Below are 17,192 nucleotides of genomic sequence, written 5' to 3' on the forward strand. Positions count from 1 at the left end.
TTTGTTCGGCTTTTATCAATAGAACCACGACGAAACCACCATTTTAATTTTAATTTTTGAATATTTGTATAGGAATTGTTTGTATTAATTATCGTTTTAGTTGTTTAAGTAATGATATTATTTAGAATCCGTTTTGTTTTTTAAAGACCTTATGGTCTTTAAAGGGGGGAGAATGTTTAAATTCAAATATGGTTGTATAAATTAATCATTACATTTTTCCTCCCCTGTATTCATCCGATCCTAATAGTACCGCTGAGGCTCGGAAATACATCTCGCGAACACAAGAGTTTTAGTCGTTGAGAAGAACAGACGTACCCGCTAGTGCATCGATGCTTTCAGATTGAATTCGTTTTGTTCGTTGTTTGAATCATTGTAATAAGCGGTAAGTTCTTCACCTAGTTTTTCCTCAACCTTTAAATTGTCTTTGATTGTTTATTGCAACCATTTAAATTTTAATAATTATTTGCACCTATGAGTAAAAGTTCATTTATCTCGCCAGAATTATCGAAGGAATAGTTCGTGTTAATTTAATTAGTATTAATTCGTAATAGTAGATTTTTTTGTTAATTCCCCACAATTACTGTATCTTCTTTAACGGCTGCTTGCACAGTGTTGTCATCATGTGGATGAAGAAATACCTCCTCGTTACCAACTTTGAGTACCTTATTCTTAAAATCCAATTGGAATCCATGCATATTCATTACGTCCATTCCTAATTGTAATAAAGGAGCATAGCTAAGGGATGCTTAGCTCTGTCACCACTAATAAACTCGTCCTATATAGTTAAGGGAGACTTAGTTCTGCGAGCGGATGCGAGGCTTACTGGTACACTAGTTCGAATTGGTCGTGATTCCGCCCTTGCGGATTTACAAGAGGGTAGGAAAAATAGGATAGGGGCTGAAGGACACTCAGATGTAGGCCGTGTAAAGAGTTAGAGGTTATTGGCTTGCGTTAGAAGCCGGAGAGATGTACAAGCGAAAAATGGGTTCTCTTCTAGTCTCTACCTGAACGGTCAAAAAAAAACAAGCCACTTTTCAACTTACTATATATTTAATAAATTGTAAATCTACAACTAATACAACAAGATATACAAGATAGCTAGTATTGTTTATCAATGCGAAGGGAGACGAGAAGAGATTTTATCAAGTTAGTTAAAAGGCGGGCAACCTACTATTATTTGTTTTCCCCAATGGTTAGTATTTATTGTTTCGTTACCTTAGCGTATTTAGGCCCTAGCTAAAGAATACGCCTTGTAGTCCGAACTGGAACTCAGGAACAGTCTGAATGAACGCTGGAAGCGCTTGTACGTTATGGCGATACTAAGAGAGACGAAAATTCGATGCTATCTCTCTACTTTCCGTCGGACACGATATCACGCTAATTGAGCTAAACACACCGGGACGGCTGACCGATTAACACACCTTAGGTAGCCTCGCACTGACTGCCCTAGAGCGTTAAGTACCACTGGCGCCGGTCGCCGCGCACTGACTGGCTCTCCACCGATTTTCTTGTTTTTATGTACCGCCAACGCGTACCCTCAATTCCTTCGTCACAGTGCGAAGTGGAGCGTTGCTTCTTACCGCTTTCCCCTAGAGTTTATGCTGATCGCGCCGTCTGCTCCACGTGTTAAAATAGATCGTGCAATAGAATGTGCAACCTCCTAACTTAGCTCAATTCTTATCGCTGGTGTGTCGCTTCGTATTTTGTATTATTTTCCAACGAAGGTCTTCACATTTCGTAATTTTTAAACATTTGGAGCTTGTGTCAAAACTAGGTCGAATTGTTATTCTTTGTTTAATTTGAAATGTATACGTTAAACTGTGTCGAATTTATTCTTTATTTAATTTGGAGTATATAATGATTATTTAATTAATTCTAATTATTTTTTTCTAGGCTAACTACCCCTTATTTTGTTTCATTTATTTTCTTGCTATGTTGACTTGTTACATACCGGGCTAACTGATTAACGATTGCATTTGGGGGGTGAGGTTGTTTCCCTTGGGTATGTGGCTGATACATTACATTACTCCCTTCGCAAGAAAAGAAAATGGCTGAGAGGCCTTTTCCTTTTCCAACAATCATAATTATTCTAACTTACATATTACATTACTTATATATTACTATACTCTTTTATATTGAGTCCCAATTATCATATCATTATATTATATTAAATTGTTTCTTATAGCCTATTGTGAGGTGGTCAGCGAATGTTTCCTGCTGCCCCCTCTATGGTACCTGTGTGTATGACAAGTTGAGTTACCCTTGTAAAAAAATTCTTATTGCAATTAACAAGTGGAAAAAATTCTTAACTTATTGCAGTGTTTTGTCACTACATGTGCCACTTACAAAAAGCTTATTCTAAAATTGTTCTTTCGATTGTAACTCGCGTTTCTCGGTTAATCGTTGTTTTGTTTTATTTTCGTTCACTATCGGCGTATCCCTGTGGGGATTTTCCGCACATAACTCGCGGCGTCTTGGCTTTTAATGTCCGTTTGTCAATTTTCACGTACCGCGTTAACTATCTTATTAGTGCTGTCTGTCTTCATTGTGTTGCTCTTGCTGGGTGGTCGTCTCGGATTGATACTACTTTACTTTGTCGCGTTATACTTCTGATAAATTGGTATCTGGTATGTGTTTGCTGCATCTCTTTGTCCAATGTTCATCTTCTGATTCTGGTTGCTCATTGCTTGTATTCAGGTTTATATTTTGTTCTTCGTCTTTTGATTTTTGATGTCGGTATATTACCCAGGTGGTGAGGTTTGTCCATAAACCTGCTATAATTATGTAGCTGCATCCTATTGTTTGATATATTCTTAACCCATTCAGTATTATTTCACAAGCATATATAATTGTTCTATATATTAAATATACACCAATCAGGCCACTGGTGATATTTCCTAGTGTGGATAACCATCCCCATATTCTATTGAGGGTGGAGTGAGCGATCTCTTTTAATTCATTTTCGTCAAACATTTTGGTTAATTTATCTTCTTCTCATTGCGCCGTCTCCTTTCGAAGGTTGGCGATCCAAATGGCAATTGTAGTTTTGGAAACTGCTGCGCGAAAGATCTCTGCGGATGAGCGGTCGAACCATCTCCTCAGGTCTTTCAGCCACGAGTTCTGGCGCCTTCCTACTGATCTTTTGCCATGTACTTTTCCTTCTAGTATAACTTGAAGTAATTCATATCTTTCGCCTCTCAACACATGACCCAAGTATTGCATTTTCCTCTTTTTGATTATTCTTAGTAATTATTTTTGTTTACACATGCGACGAAGTACCTCAACATTAGTAAACCTTTGTACCCATGGAATCCTCAACATTCGTCTGTATATATACATCTCAAAGGCAACTATTCTTTTTTCTATTTCAGAGTCCATTGTCCAAGTTTCACAGCCATACAGTAAGACAGAAAAAACGTAACATCTAATCATTCGGATTCTAAGCTGTAGACTAAGGTCTGATCTTGTACTTAATTTATACCCTTGATTTATTGTCTCTAGGCCTGCTGTCCTTCTGGTGATTATGTTCTCTACTGCTTTTCTTTCTGATCCGAAAGTGACTATTCTTTGTGCTTCTTGTATTTCTTGTGTGTATATTCCGCCAGCTGCTAATGGTTGTAGTGGTACCATGTCTATCAATGATTCTGTTTCTACTGTGATTTCTGTTGGATTGACTGCCTTGGTTGGGTCTGGTGTCAAGCTGATCCATTGTTCTTCTACGTAGTACATCGGAGGTGTTAAATGGTTGCAATCTATTTCTTCAGCGTATACTGGTGACATAAATTTTGACTGGTTTAGTAGTGAGATCGGTAGTTCATGGAAACATTTGTTTGTTCTTCGTATGGTCACTGGTTTCGGTGTGCATTGCATTATGTAAAGTACTTCTCCTAGTACTCTTCCTGTGTACCCTGGCATGTTCTGCATGAGTTGACTGACAGCGTTAGGTAGGGATGGTGCCATTAGTATAATCTGTTTTTTAAAATTTCTCTCTTTGTTTGAGGTATATATCTAAGTATAGATAGTAAGTATAATATAATAAGTATAGATTTTCTATTTCTCTTTGGTAGGCTTGTTCGGTGTAGAGGAATTTGCTATTAATGTAGGTCATTAGGTCTACGTTTTGAGGAAGGAGTGGCATGCTAGGATTTATTTTGTTGTTTACAAGGAAATTTACTAGGATTCGGGGGTGTTCTGTTTGCCAAACTTCTCTGTTACATATTATAGCCCTTTTGTGTAGCGTTAGAGCAAATATGTTTTTATTTTGTTCTACTATTACCAGCTCTTCTAGGGATTGTTTATTAGTGATCTTTTCACCGTGCCCTTTATAAAGTTGTGACAATTGACTTTCACAACTGTTGTCTTTGTATTGTTCCCAGGTTATTTCGCCTATTGTAGAGTAGAAGCAATAGCCATTGATGAATGGATGTGTTACTCCCTCTCGTAGGTGGATTTCATTGTCGTCTATGCTTACTGTAGCTTGGTAGTCGGATACTGTTATTTTTACTGTTACTAGTATTACTACGTCTTTCCACGTTCTACCATTTTCTTGATATAGTATCCCGTAGCATTCGCCGTTTTCTTGAAGGCTGCCATGTGTTGTGATTGACGCTGTGGTGGTCCCATTTAATATTATTTGCCCTATGGTTTTCTTGTAAAGTTGTATTGATCGGTAGCGGTGTAGATTTCGGCATTCTTCTGCTCCTATCTTCGATAGGAGCAGTGAGGATAGGATAGGAGTTAAAAGGCGGACAACCTACTATTATTTGTTTTCCCTAATGGTTAGTATTTATTGTTTCGTTACCGTAGCGTATTTAGGCCCTAGCTAAAGAATACGCCTTGTAGTCCGAACTGGAACTCAGGAACAGTCTGAATGAACGCTGGAAGCACTTGTACGTTATGGCGATACTAAGAGAGACGAAAATTCGATGCTATCTCTACTTTCCGTCGGACACGATATCACGCTAATTGAGCTAAACACACCGGGACGACTGACAGATTAACACACCTTAGGTCGCCTCACACTGACTGCCCTAGAGCGCCAAGTACCACTGGCGCCGGTCGCCGCTCACTGACTGGCTCTCCACCGATTTTCTTGTTTTTATGTACCGCCAACGCATACCCTCAATTCCTTCGTCACAGTCCGAAGTGGATCGTTGCTTCTTACCGCTTTCCCCTAGAGTTTATGCTGATCGCGCCGTCTGCTCCACGTGTTAAAATGGATCATGCCATGTGCAACCTCCTAACTCAGCTCAATTCTTATCGCTGGTGTGTCGCTTCGTATTTTGTATTATTTTCCAACGAAGGTCTTCACATTTCGTAATTTTTAAACATTCGGAGCTTGTGTCAAAACTAGGTCGAATTGTTATTCTTTGTTTAATTTGAAATGTATACGTTAAACTGTGTCGAATTTATTCTTTATTTAATTTGGAGTATATAATGATTATTTAATTAATTCTAATTATTCTTTTCTAGGCTAACTACCCCTTATTTTGTTTCTTTTATTTTCTTGCTATGTTGACTTGTTACATACCGGGCTAACTGATTAACGATTGCATTTGGGGGGTGGGGTTGTCATCAACTATAACAGTATGGACGAACTTTTTTGCTCCAATTCCTAATTGTACCTGGATTTCTCCAAGAATTTTGGCATTTTCACCTGTAGCTGTCCGAAGTCGCAACCTCGTTGGTAACAGTTTCTTACGGCTGTTTATAACTGTTGGGTGTATAATGGTTCTGGTCGCTCCGGTATCCACCAACAACGTATGCCATTTACCATTTATTTCTCCATCTACATACACTATCTTAACGACATTTCAAAGAATCTATTAGTATGAGAGTGTCTTTGGAAGAGTTCGGGTCGAAGCTGTCCCCCTAAGGCCGACCCGTTCTAGTTTTCCTTATGGTGAGTTTCTTGATTTGCGTCGTACCTAGGGTGCTTACATGAACTTCGTACGTGTCCTATTTCGCCACAATTCCAGCATCTTATTGTCTTCGTTTCCTTGTATGTCTTACTTTCATATTCGAGGGCGGCGGATAAGACATCAACCAGCGTCTTGTGACGAGCTAATCGCAGTGTTCTCTGCATTTCATGATCACGAAGACCATCAATAAACGTTTGACCGGCCAATTTTTCCATCATGTCTTCGGGAGCTGTTGGATAAGCATATCGTACTAATCTGGCAATATCTACCTCATATTCTTGAAGAGCCTCATCTTTCTTTTGTCTTCGATCTTTAAGCTGCGACTGATATACATGCTCCAAATGTTCGTGACCATATCGCATATTTAACCTCTTCTTAAGTTGTTCAAAATCATCCGTCTCCTCTACGGCTATGGTCTGAAGCACATCTAAGGCATCTCCTCGAAGAGCGATAGTCAGGTTTACAGCCTTTTCTTTTTCAGACCACCCATTCGCTCTTGCGGCTGATTCAAACTGTGTCATGTAGTTGTTCCGTGATGATTTTCCGTCGAAAGTTGGGACTTTAACATGAACAGAACCTCCACTTCCTTCAAATTTCGGCCGTGTTTCCAACTTACATTTCGTCTCGTCTTCTTTTGTCTCTATTGTAATCGGATTGTTTCCTCTCTCTGCTGTCCCTGTTTCCTCCATCTTCCTTTCCATCTCTTTCATCTTTTCATCGAAGGCCAACATATCGGCAGCAACTTGATTTTTTAACGAAGACATTTTCACAATTTAAAAATATTTACTTCTGAACACCACTTGTTATATTTTTATTAATCTAATTTATTGTTTTTATTTATTATTCAAGATTCTACACTTATAACACTTAAAAGTTTATTTAAAGTATTTATTTGTACTAATTTATTTTATACTTAATAATTATATAATTTATCTACATTTATTATAATACATGCGTTACATTTTAAAACGCGGCGCGATCTTCAAAAACTAACTGTTCCTTTACAACAGAATTCCTTCTTTAAATATAAAATACTGTTATTCGAGAATGCGGCGATCCCCCATCGAAGACCCGAGAAGTCGCTCATAGTGGTTTTTATTCGGCCTGCCTGGAAATTTGGAATCGTGGGTGATTCATCATAATTCAGGTGAACAGGTCTTTTAGCTAAGGGACTAGAAATTTCTGCCGGCAGGTAAACAGGTCTTTCAACTGCGCCGAAATAACTAGAACAGAAAAGATATTAGTAATAAATATGTTTACAGTTTTGAGTCATATGACACGTCATTATTTATCGTAACAGATGCAATGTCACCAGAAACTTTGGCCACATCACCAGAAACTTTCGAAATCGACGAGATGACAGTGACACCAATGAACTATTTTTATAAATCTAATTTATTGACTTTATTTATTATAAAATGTTCTACACTTTACAACACTTCATGATTTAATTTACATACGTTTATTTATTTAATCTACATAGAAAACACTTAAATATTAATTTATTTACACTTATGTAATTTATTTAAAACATTCACACCGGTTACAATTTAAATAGCCACGCGAACAATTTATTAATCGACACTTGTTCCAGACTGTCCTTTTAAATATCAAATCGTCCGTTTTATACCGGATTGTTTATCTAGAAAGTTCCGCCGACTTCTTTAACCTTCGGTCGGAACGGAACAATATTTTTCGATCCTCATCTGGAAAATTCCAATAGCAGGTATAGACGACGACCCGGTATGACTCACATATATCGTAACACTATTATGTTGAGACAGTTAAGATGAGTTATGGATATTATGATTCCTTTGTTCCTATGTCCCTGTTCATAAGGGACCCAACCCCTTATGAACACATCAATCCGTTATGTATGTTATGCTGTGCTTATTTAAACTATTATGAATATTATACCTTGCTTATTTAACTCATTATGAATTAATATTACTTATGTATGTTTATGAACTATAAAAATGTTCTTCAAATATCCATTATGCTATTCATGTTATGTCTTATGAAAGTTATGAATGCTTAATATCTTAGTTATGTAATTAATATTCTGTAATATTAGTTGATTGAGGACGATCAGATATGTCAGAATAGCCAAACTGTAGTTTTAGCTTTAGCTGTAGCTTTTATTTTAATTTCGCTCCATTGACATTTGATTGTCACTCAAACTTGAAATGTGTCAAGAGGATAACCTCACACTATTATGATTTTTTCTGACGGGTATTCTCAAGTTAAGTTGATTTCATGTAATTAAATGAATGATCTTACAATAAAGTTGTCCCAAGAACGCAACTCAACAATGTTGGCAATATCATTTTAAAGCCATCTACTTTAAAATGTGTACTATATGTCTGAATTGTCAATATATATATGAGTCAGATAAAATTAAATTATTAGAAGAATTTTTCACCAAGTAACCGAAAACAATTTTTTTTTTAATTTATTAATGTTCTGTATTTTGAGAACCATTTCTGAAGTGGAAATCGAAACTTAAAAAATAAATCTATTTTAAACTTACATTGTGGCTTATTTCCAACAAAAATAGTAATTACATTAAGATGCCACAAGAAAATAGCTTCAGAACAGTTGTTTAAATTCAAATATGGTTGTATAAATTAATCAATACATTTGTCCTCCCTGTATTCCTACGATCCCTATAAGTACCGCCATCGGGCTCGTGGAATGCGTCCCTTTGAGGAAGTAGAGCACCAGTCGTTGAAAAGAGAAGACGCAACCCGGCACGTGAACCCATGCACGCATATTGAATTGATTTCGTTCGTTGTTTTGTAGTGCAAACCCTGGTAATTAGACCCACCGGTAAGTTTTTACCTAGTTTTACCTAAACCTATAAATTGTCTTTGATTGTTTATTGCAACCATTTAAATTTTAATAATTATTTGCACCAATGAGTTAAAAGTTCATTACATCTCGCCAGAGTTATCGAAGGAATAGTTCTGTTAATTAAGTACTATTAATTTGTAATAGTACATTTGTTTGTTAATACCCCACAACAGTACAGCAATAGCAACAGAACGTTTTAGTATGTTTCAGTTTTATTTATTATTATATTCATTCTTACTAAATTTTATTACTCTTTTTTTACCCTATAATTTCTGCATAATTTTTTTTATAGTTTTTTTATTTTTATTTTAGGTTTTTCTCAGAACGTAATGGAAATCATAAAAACTGAATGTGCATGCACTACAGATCAACAAATATGTTCAAAAACTGAAGAAACAACATTTAAAAATTCTATTTGTACATGTAAAATTTGTTTAAAGCAATTTAGCCCGGACAGTTCTTTGAAACGCCGTATAAAAACGCACACTGCAGAAAATCTTAACAAGTGCGAAATTTGTTTTAAACACTTTTCTCGAAAAGATAATTTGAAGGTACATATGAGATTGCACACTGTAGAAAAGCCTTATAAATGTGAAATTTGTTTTAAACAGTATAGTCAAACACGTAATTTGAAAACACATATGAAAATTCACACTGGAGAAAAGCTTCACGAGTGTGAAATTTGTTTTAAGCAGTTTACTGCAATTAGTCTATTGAAAAAACATTTGAGAGTGCACACTGGAGAAAAACCATATAAGTGTGATATTTGTTCTAAGCAGTTTGCTTGGCCATATCATTTGAAAAGTCATTTGCTGGTGCACACTGGAGAAAACCCTTATAAGTGTGAAATTTGTTTTAAGCAGTTTAGTACAAAAATGTTATTGAAAAGACATATGAGAGTGCACACTGGAGAAAAACCATATAAGTGTGATATTTGTTCTAAGCAGTTTCCTTGGCCATATCATTTGAAAAGTCATTTGCTGGTGCACACTGGAGAAAAGCCTTACAAGTGCGAAATTTGTTTTAAGCAGTATACTCGAGTACATGAGTTGAAAATTCATTTGAGAGTGCACACTGGAGAAAAGGATTATAAGTGTGAAATTTGTTTTAAGCAGTTTAGTACAAAAACGCTATTGAAAAGACATATGAGATTGCACACTGGAGAAAAACCATACAAGTGCAAGATTTGTTGTAATCAGTTTAGCCGAGCAAATAGTTTAAATACACATTTGAGAGTACACACTGGAGAAAAGCCTTATAAGTGTGAAATTTGTTTTAAGCAGTTTAGTACAAAAATGTTATTGAAAAGACATATGAGAGTGCACACTGGAGAAAAACCATACAAGTGCAAGATTTGTTGTAATCAGTTTAGCCGAGCAAATAGTTTAAAAACACATTTGAGAGTACACACTGGAGAAAAGCCTTATAAGTGCGAAATTTGTTTTAAACAGTTTAGTGATGGAAGCAATTTGAAAACACATGTGAAATGCCATACTGGAGAGAAGCCTTACAAGTGTGAAATTTGCTTTAAGCAGTTTAGACAAAGAAGTAATTTGAAACAACATTTGATGCATCACACTGAAAAAAAACCTTAAACAGTTTAGTCAAACCAGTCATTTTAAAACATATACAAAAGTTTACACTGGGGAAAAGCCTTGCCAGTGCGAAATTTGCTTTAAGCAGTTTGCTCGAGCACACGATTTGAAAAGTCATTTGAGAGTGCACACTGGAGAAATATCTTATAAGGGTGAAATTTGTTTTAAACAGTTTAGTAAAACAAGTCATTTAAAAACACATACGGATATTCACAGGGGAGAAAATCTTAACAAGTGTGAAATTTGTTTTAAGCAGTTTACTCAACTATCTTCTTCTTCTTCTCGTAGCACTACAACCCGGGGTGGATTTTGGCTGACTGCACAACTTCCATCTTGAACGGTCGTCCATAATAGTTGGGTTTGTGGGTAGCCCCATTGTTCTTAGATCTGACCATATCTTGTCAAATCTATCATAGTTTACTTATCTATGTCATTTGAAAAGTCATTTGGGGGTACACACTGGAGTACACCCTATATGTTGACGACATCTGGAGGGAGTATTCAAAATTCGTGGTTTACACAGGCATCTTGAATGATTGTGGAGGAAAAGGATACACAGAAAAACTTGTTTTAAATTTAATGGAAGAATTTTTAGGTGTCGGACATAGCTTGTATATGGATAATTATTATAAGTCATATGAACTAGCACAATGTCTTGCGTATAAAAAAAACGCATTGCACAGGAACTATGCGAGCTAATAGAAAATCATTTCCCTGGGAAATAAAGGACAATCTTAAAAAAAAATGAAACTATAGCAAAATATGTGAATGGCACAATGCTCGGCAAATGGAAAGAGAAAAGTTGCATATATTTCCACTGAATATAAGAATATGTTGGGAATTCTTACAAGACAAGAGAAGAAAGTAAAATCGATTCCAATTATCAGTATAATAAATATATGTCTGGTGTGGATAAGCAAGTTCAGATGATTGCATACCATATGGGTGAAAGAAAGACTTATGCCCATATTTATAGTCGATACTCATGATACTATAACTAACAAGATAAGTCAACGCGCATGTTCTTGCATCTCTCTTGCACACCTGTGACGTAAACCCGAGACAACTTTAAGGATGCCAAGTTAAATGCTCTGTCTGTTGCTATCCTGTGTGCTTCAAAGCGTAGTGAATTTATGTTTTTATTTATTCATTACTGTAGTAAAGACTTTGTATAGTATATTGTTATATAAATTTTGTGGTGAAAACATTCAGTTTACTTGTTAATATCACCTAATTTATTTATCGTACGCAACTTCCTCTCGACTACCTGTAGCTACTTTATAAAGAAGACTAATTATTTGGTTGCCATAATGTGTTGTGCAGTGGTGGGTTGTTTAAACAATTATAATAAAAAAGTAAAAGTTTTTAGAAGTGTCGTTTTTTTGTGTTTCCTACAGTGGCGGCTGGTGTGGTAAAGTTTTGGGTAGGCCAAGCCAGCAAATTACATATAGCTATGTGTAATCAGTGGCGGATCCAGAGGGAGGGGTCATGGGGTCATGACCATCCCCCCCTCGTTAAACATATTTGAAAACCCACTTATCCTATTGGTGGTAAGATTAAAAGTGACCTTGCATCAGAGAAAAGTAATCACCCTCAAGATCCATGACCTCCCCAAAAAAATTTCTGTAGCCGCCAGTGTGTGTAATACATATTTTTTTTGTGTGAGAGTAGAAGAATGTAGAATGTAGAAAATGGGGCGGCCAATAGAGCCTGATACACTGCGACCTTTGCAGATCTATTGTGTTTCCCCCTTATTTTAAAGCACTTCATCTAGCTTGGTCCTCTTAATGAGACTCAACAGCCTTGATAGTGGCCTTTTCATGTAGCTTGGTGCTTCCGGTTTTTCCTCTCCGAGTTCTAGAAACCGCATTCGTGCGAGACCTTCGCAATGGCACAGAACGTGTAAAGCGGTTTCCTCTTCTTCCAGACAGAAACGACAGGTGTCCTCTTCTGTCAGGCCTATGAGACTCAAGTGTCTATTGAGTCTACAGTGCTCAGTGAGCAGACCCACTATCATTCTGACAGTCCTGCGTCTGTGCGAAAGTAAGTCTGCTGTAAATTTAGCCGAATGTCCTTTGATGAACTGTTTGGCCTGCCTCTGTCCTGGTGAGTTGTTCCACCACTCAAGAGACTTCTGTTGCACCCATTTCTGTATGGCTGCCCTTTTTATCGTATTTGCGATTCCAAAGAAGGGTTCCGGACCAACCAGTGGCGTAGATGCGCCTTCTCGGGCCAATTCATCGGCCTTCTCGTTGCCACGATGACCCTTATGTCCCGGCACCCAGGCAAGTGTCAACCTGTTTTGACTTCCCACCTGAGAGAGGACATCCAAACAGTTCCATACCAGCCATGAATCGACCTGTACCGAACTGAGAGCCTTTAGAGCCGCTTGACTATCCGAATAGATAACGATGGAGTCGTTATCTACATTTCGGCCGATTAGTTCCATAGCGCACCTGTGTATAGCAGCTAATTCGGCTTGAAATACGGTCGCGTATGTTCCTAGACATACCCGCACTCCCGTCCTTGGTTTTATGCCATATATTCCAGCCTCCGTACCTGTATCCGTTTTGGAGCCGTCCGTATACCATATTGAGTTTGCTGTTAGCGGCGGACCAGTTTCCCAGTCCTCTCTTTTTGGTATTGTAATTTGAAAATTTTTGTTAAAACTATACCTCGTAACCATTCGGTCTACAGGCATTCCTAGAACGGGGTCTGTCTTTATGTCCTGGTATAGCCTTAAGTTATCAGCTCCCTGCATCATACTTATTGGAGCTTGGCAACCGATGTACTGTTGATCTGGCTTCACTCTGTATGTATATATGCAGAGGTGGTAGGTTTAGCAGGACTTCTAGCGCGTCCGTTGGGGCTGTTCTCATGGCTCCTGTAACACTCAAGCATGCAAGCCTTTGTATGCTACTGAGCAATCGAATCGCCCCGGACTGTTGCGTTTTGTTCCACCACGCCACTGAACCATAAGTTATCATGGGCCTTATAACCCTTGTGTACAACCAGAGGTTCATTTTAGGATTTAACCCCCAATTCTTATTACACATTCGTCTACATGTGTTCAGGGCCATAGTGGCCTTCTGTGTGACTTTCTGAATGTGTGCATTCCATGTCAGCCTCTGGTCGAATATTACACCTAAGTACTTGGCCTGACTTGTGAATGGGATTTCTACTCCCTTGAGCACTAGTGGCTGTAAGCCTTGCAGTGCTCTTTTTCTGGTGAAGGGAACAACAGATGTTTTTTTAGGGTTAACCTTCAGGCCTTCTTCCTCACACCAGCTGTCCACCATCCTCAGAGCGACTTGAAGTCTCTCCGAAATTATTTTGGTAAAGCGTCCTCGGACTACAATTACCAAATGTGTGAGAGTAGCAATTGTGTTGTTTGTTTCTAAGGTTTGTTAAAAAATATGTTACAATAATTATATATTATGTTACATATTTTTTTATCATAATTTAAAAGGAAATTTATATTACAATTCGATAATTACGTTACAAGTGACAACGATAGTGGCCGTAGGCCCGATCGTCTGGTGCCTAAACAGCAAGCATAAACACTACAATATAAATCGTTGTCCGGCAAGCTGCTTAACTTCAAACGCTTGTACGGGGATCTTATGTGCGCTGGGTCGGCCACTTCCGATCGGGCCTATTAATGATATTTAAAACGCCTGAATGCGATTCGATGCTTTCTGTGGTAATATAATAACATAGTTGTTTTAACGGACGCTAATATATTGAGTGATTTAGTACATTTAAAAGTTATTTACATGCATTAACATAATTTTGAATATATGTTTTTCAATTTTAAAGCTCTTAAAATTATTGGGTAGGCCCGGCCTATCGTGCCTACCCCCAAAAGCCGCCACTGGTTTCCTATAGATAAACAAATGCGTAAAATATGGGTCTTCAAGTATTTTCAGCGAGATAAATTTAATGTAGAAACCGCGAGAATATGATCAAAATATTTTACAGAAGCTGACTATTGTTTAAAAGAAAAACTATTGAGATTGCCTGACAAACAATGGAATATTGCTACTAATAGTATAATTAATTATGAAATTGTCACTGAAGAGATCTTTTTCTCGCTAAACATTCCTAGTGGTGATCAGAAATTAACCCTGAAGATTTAATTGACAGTCATCAAGATTTTATTAATTCAAATATAAAAGACCTGGAATGGGATGGATTGGAAAATTTAGCCGGTTTCGTTACATTTAAGTTACAAAAAAAAAATAAATACTTGGATATATTCTGGACGCTAACGATAAATCGTTTACTTGGGTAAACCACGTTTCTGAGGGTGGTTTACTGAAACAAACACTGGAATTTGTAACTAAATGTAGTGAACTGGAACATATTTATAATGGCGGCACATTAAAAATAACAAAAAATTATTTAAAAAACTTAATAGAAGCTGCAAAATATGTAAATGTTAGCGAAGATGTAAAATTACTTTTTTGAAATGTGAAATATATTTTAAAATACGAATTCTAAATAAAAATATTAAGATAATTACAATATCCGCAAGAGAAAAATCACAAAGATTGTAAAATAAATGTCTAAATGATATTCATATAGTCCAAAGTATGACCCGCCTTTCCTTTATGGCTCAAATTCTTTACATTTTACCGGTCTTTTATATTTAATTTATGTTTTGTAGCAATATTTATTTTGTTTGTAATACACACAATCAAATCGTAGATTCATATATTTCTTTAATTAATTTTCAAACCACGGTTTCACAGAATTCTTAGTGCAAGATATGGCATCGAGGTATACTTACCGTTAACAGTTAAAAGTTAGGAAGTTTCGAAGTTGTTCCAAAGAATATAGACGCTATAAGCGTCTATATTCTTTGGTTGTTCATTACAGTAATGGAACAACGTTGCCATATGATGTATCGTTAAAATAAGATACACACAAGTTCCCTGGCTTTGTCTCGAGATGACATCATGCGCAAAGTCGATTAAAATTAGAACGGCAAGTGAGCATGTCTTGTTTGTTATAGTATCATGGTCGATACTCAAGTATCGGTCGATGCTTGAGATCCACCTTGAATCATATTTGTGTTCTATAGTTCATTGTACCTTGCTATAAACCGATCTTAAGTACGAACTCGAGCTTGAGTATGCAAAAATGACAGCTCATGCTCAAGCATCGGATCGACCTGCCTGGAGCGGGGATCCTAACCTAACTTTGTTTGTTTATGTTTATGAACATTTTTTTTCAATTCGCTTCCAATACCTATATATATTTTGAGACTATGGATATTGTTGTTCAACAGGATCAAGTCATGACCGAAAGAGGTCAAATTCCAGAATTATTAATAGGTGACAGTGAATATGCATGCAGACACTATCTGCTTAATCCAGTATTACAGCCAGATATTTATTGATAATTGGCCTAAACAAAAAATAGGTTATTTTAGGACGATTTTCACATTTGGTCCCACTGAAGATAGCTACAAAGGAGCTGTGAATTAAATTCACAAAACAAATTTTTGACGTTTGACTGTGTTGTCATGTCTTTATAATGTATATGCTGTAGGCTTCAATTAAAAATAGAGAAGCTTTCAAAAATACATTTTTATTATATTATTATATGAATTATGCACTTTTTTTTATTTTTGTATATACAACACGAACGAATAAATACTCGTTTCTTCTCATATAAATTGCAGTTAATCATTACAACATTTTTTTGGCATTTGCCTTTGATAATAAGCTAATAGATTTGGCAATCCTCAAACCACTAGTTGCCAGATTGTTACAGATGGTCACCAGATATCTGTGGAAAGTACCTGAATAATATTCTTATTATTTTTTGAAAGAATTTCCTTTTTACTGTTAGTTTGTTAACGTTCTATTGGATTTTTATTAATTATAAATCACATGCTATTTTCCGATTTATTAAACAAACATGGCAACACAGTCAAGAACCAACATTTCGTTCTATGAACTTTAATTGACAGCTCAATTATAGCTATCTTCAATGGGACCAAATGTGAAAATCGTCCTATTTTTAATTAAAAACAATCTTGTAATTTGTTAACAACACTGATTTGAATAAATTTTGTAAAATATATTTATTAAATATTTAAAAAATTGCAATGGCTTTTTGTTTGTTTGTTACACCATCAGTTTGTTTATTTTCTATAATAAATTTATATTTAATTGCTAGATCTAAAATTATATCTTTCTCTAAACTAGAGAAGTGGCTTCCTTTATTTTCCATCTTCAGTACACACACACACAATTGCAAGAAAACAATGTTATAAATTGTTCAATTTAATTGGCATAACCTTACAAAACTTTCTTTGTTGACGTTGACAATCTTTTTACAGATCACACTCCGATTCGAATGAAATGTTTAGTAACATTAATAATTAATATTATATAGCATTCTCTTTCGCGATTTATTTAGTGGTTATATTCTAATATATTTTTAAATTTACTGCAGCTTAGTAATACTAACCCTAAACATTTTGGGTATCCTAGAGGCATAAACACCTTCCAAATATGGTTCTAATACCGTTATTAAATAATTTTCAGCTTGTTTATTAAGCCGGAATTGCTGCCTAAATTGAGCATCACTTAGTGAAAAAGAATTTTGAGTATCCCGTAACATTCTTCTTATCCTCCGTTGTGAGCGTCGGATATCTATCCTCTCTAATTCCTCCAAAACTAGCAAATGTCCGTAAAACACAGCCATATTAATACTTTTTGCCTCAGTTTTCCTTGCAAGGATCAAAACACCGCCTACCTAAACTGAACCTAATACACACTTTACACTACATGATTTATCATGTGATTTG

The 17,192-nt window shown here is 36.2% G+C and overlaps 1 protein-coding gene across 6 annotated transcripts in view; it reads left to right on the plus strand.

Annotated features, from left to right (window-relative positions):
• The window catches only part of LOC140445394 (uncharacterized), a 132,934-nt gene that overhangs the window by 24,301 nt on the left and 91,441 nt on the right, over nt 1-17,192 (plus strand). The gene's annotated exons all lie outside the window — the stretch shown is intronic.

Source organism: Diabrotica undecimpunctata, chromosome 7, assembly GCF_040954645.1.
Source record: "Diabrotica undecimpunctata isolate CICGRU chromosome 7, icDiaUnde3, whole genome shotgun sequence".
In the NCBI taxonomy this organism is placed as follows: Eukaryota; Metazoa; Arthropoda; class Insecta; order Coleoptera; family Chrysomelidae; genus Diabrotica; species Diabrotica undecimpunctata.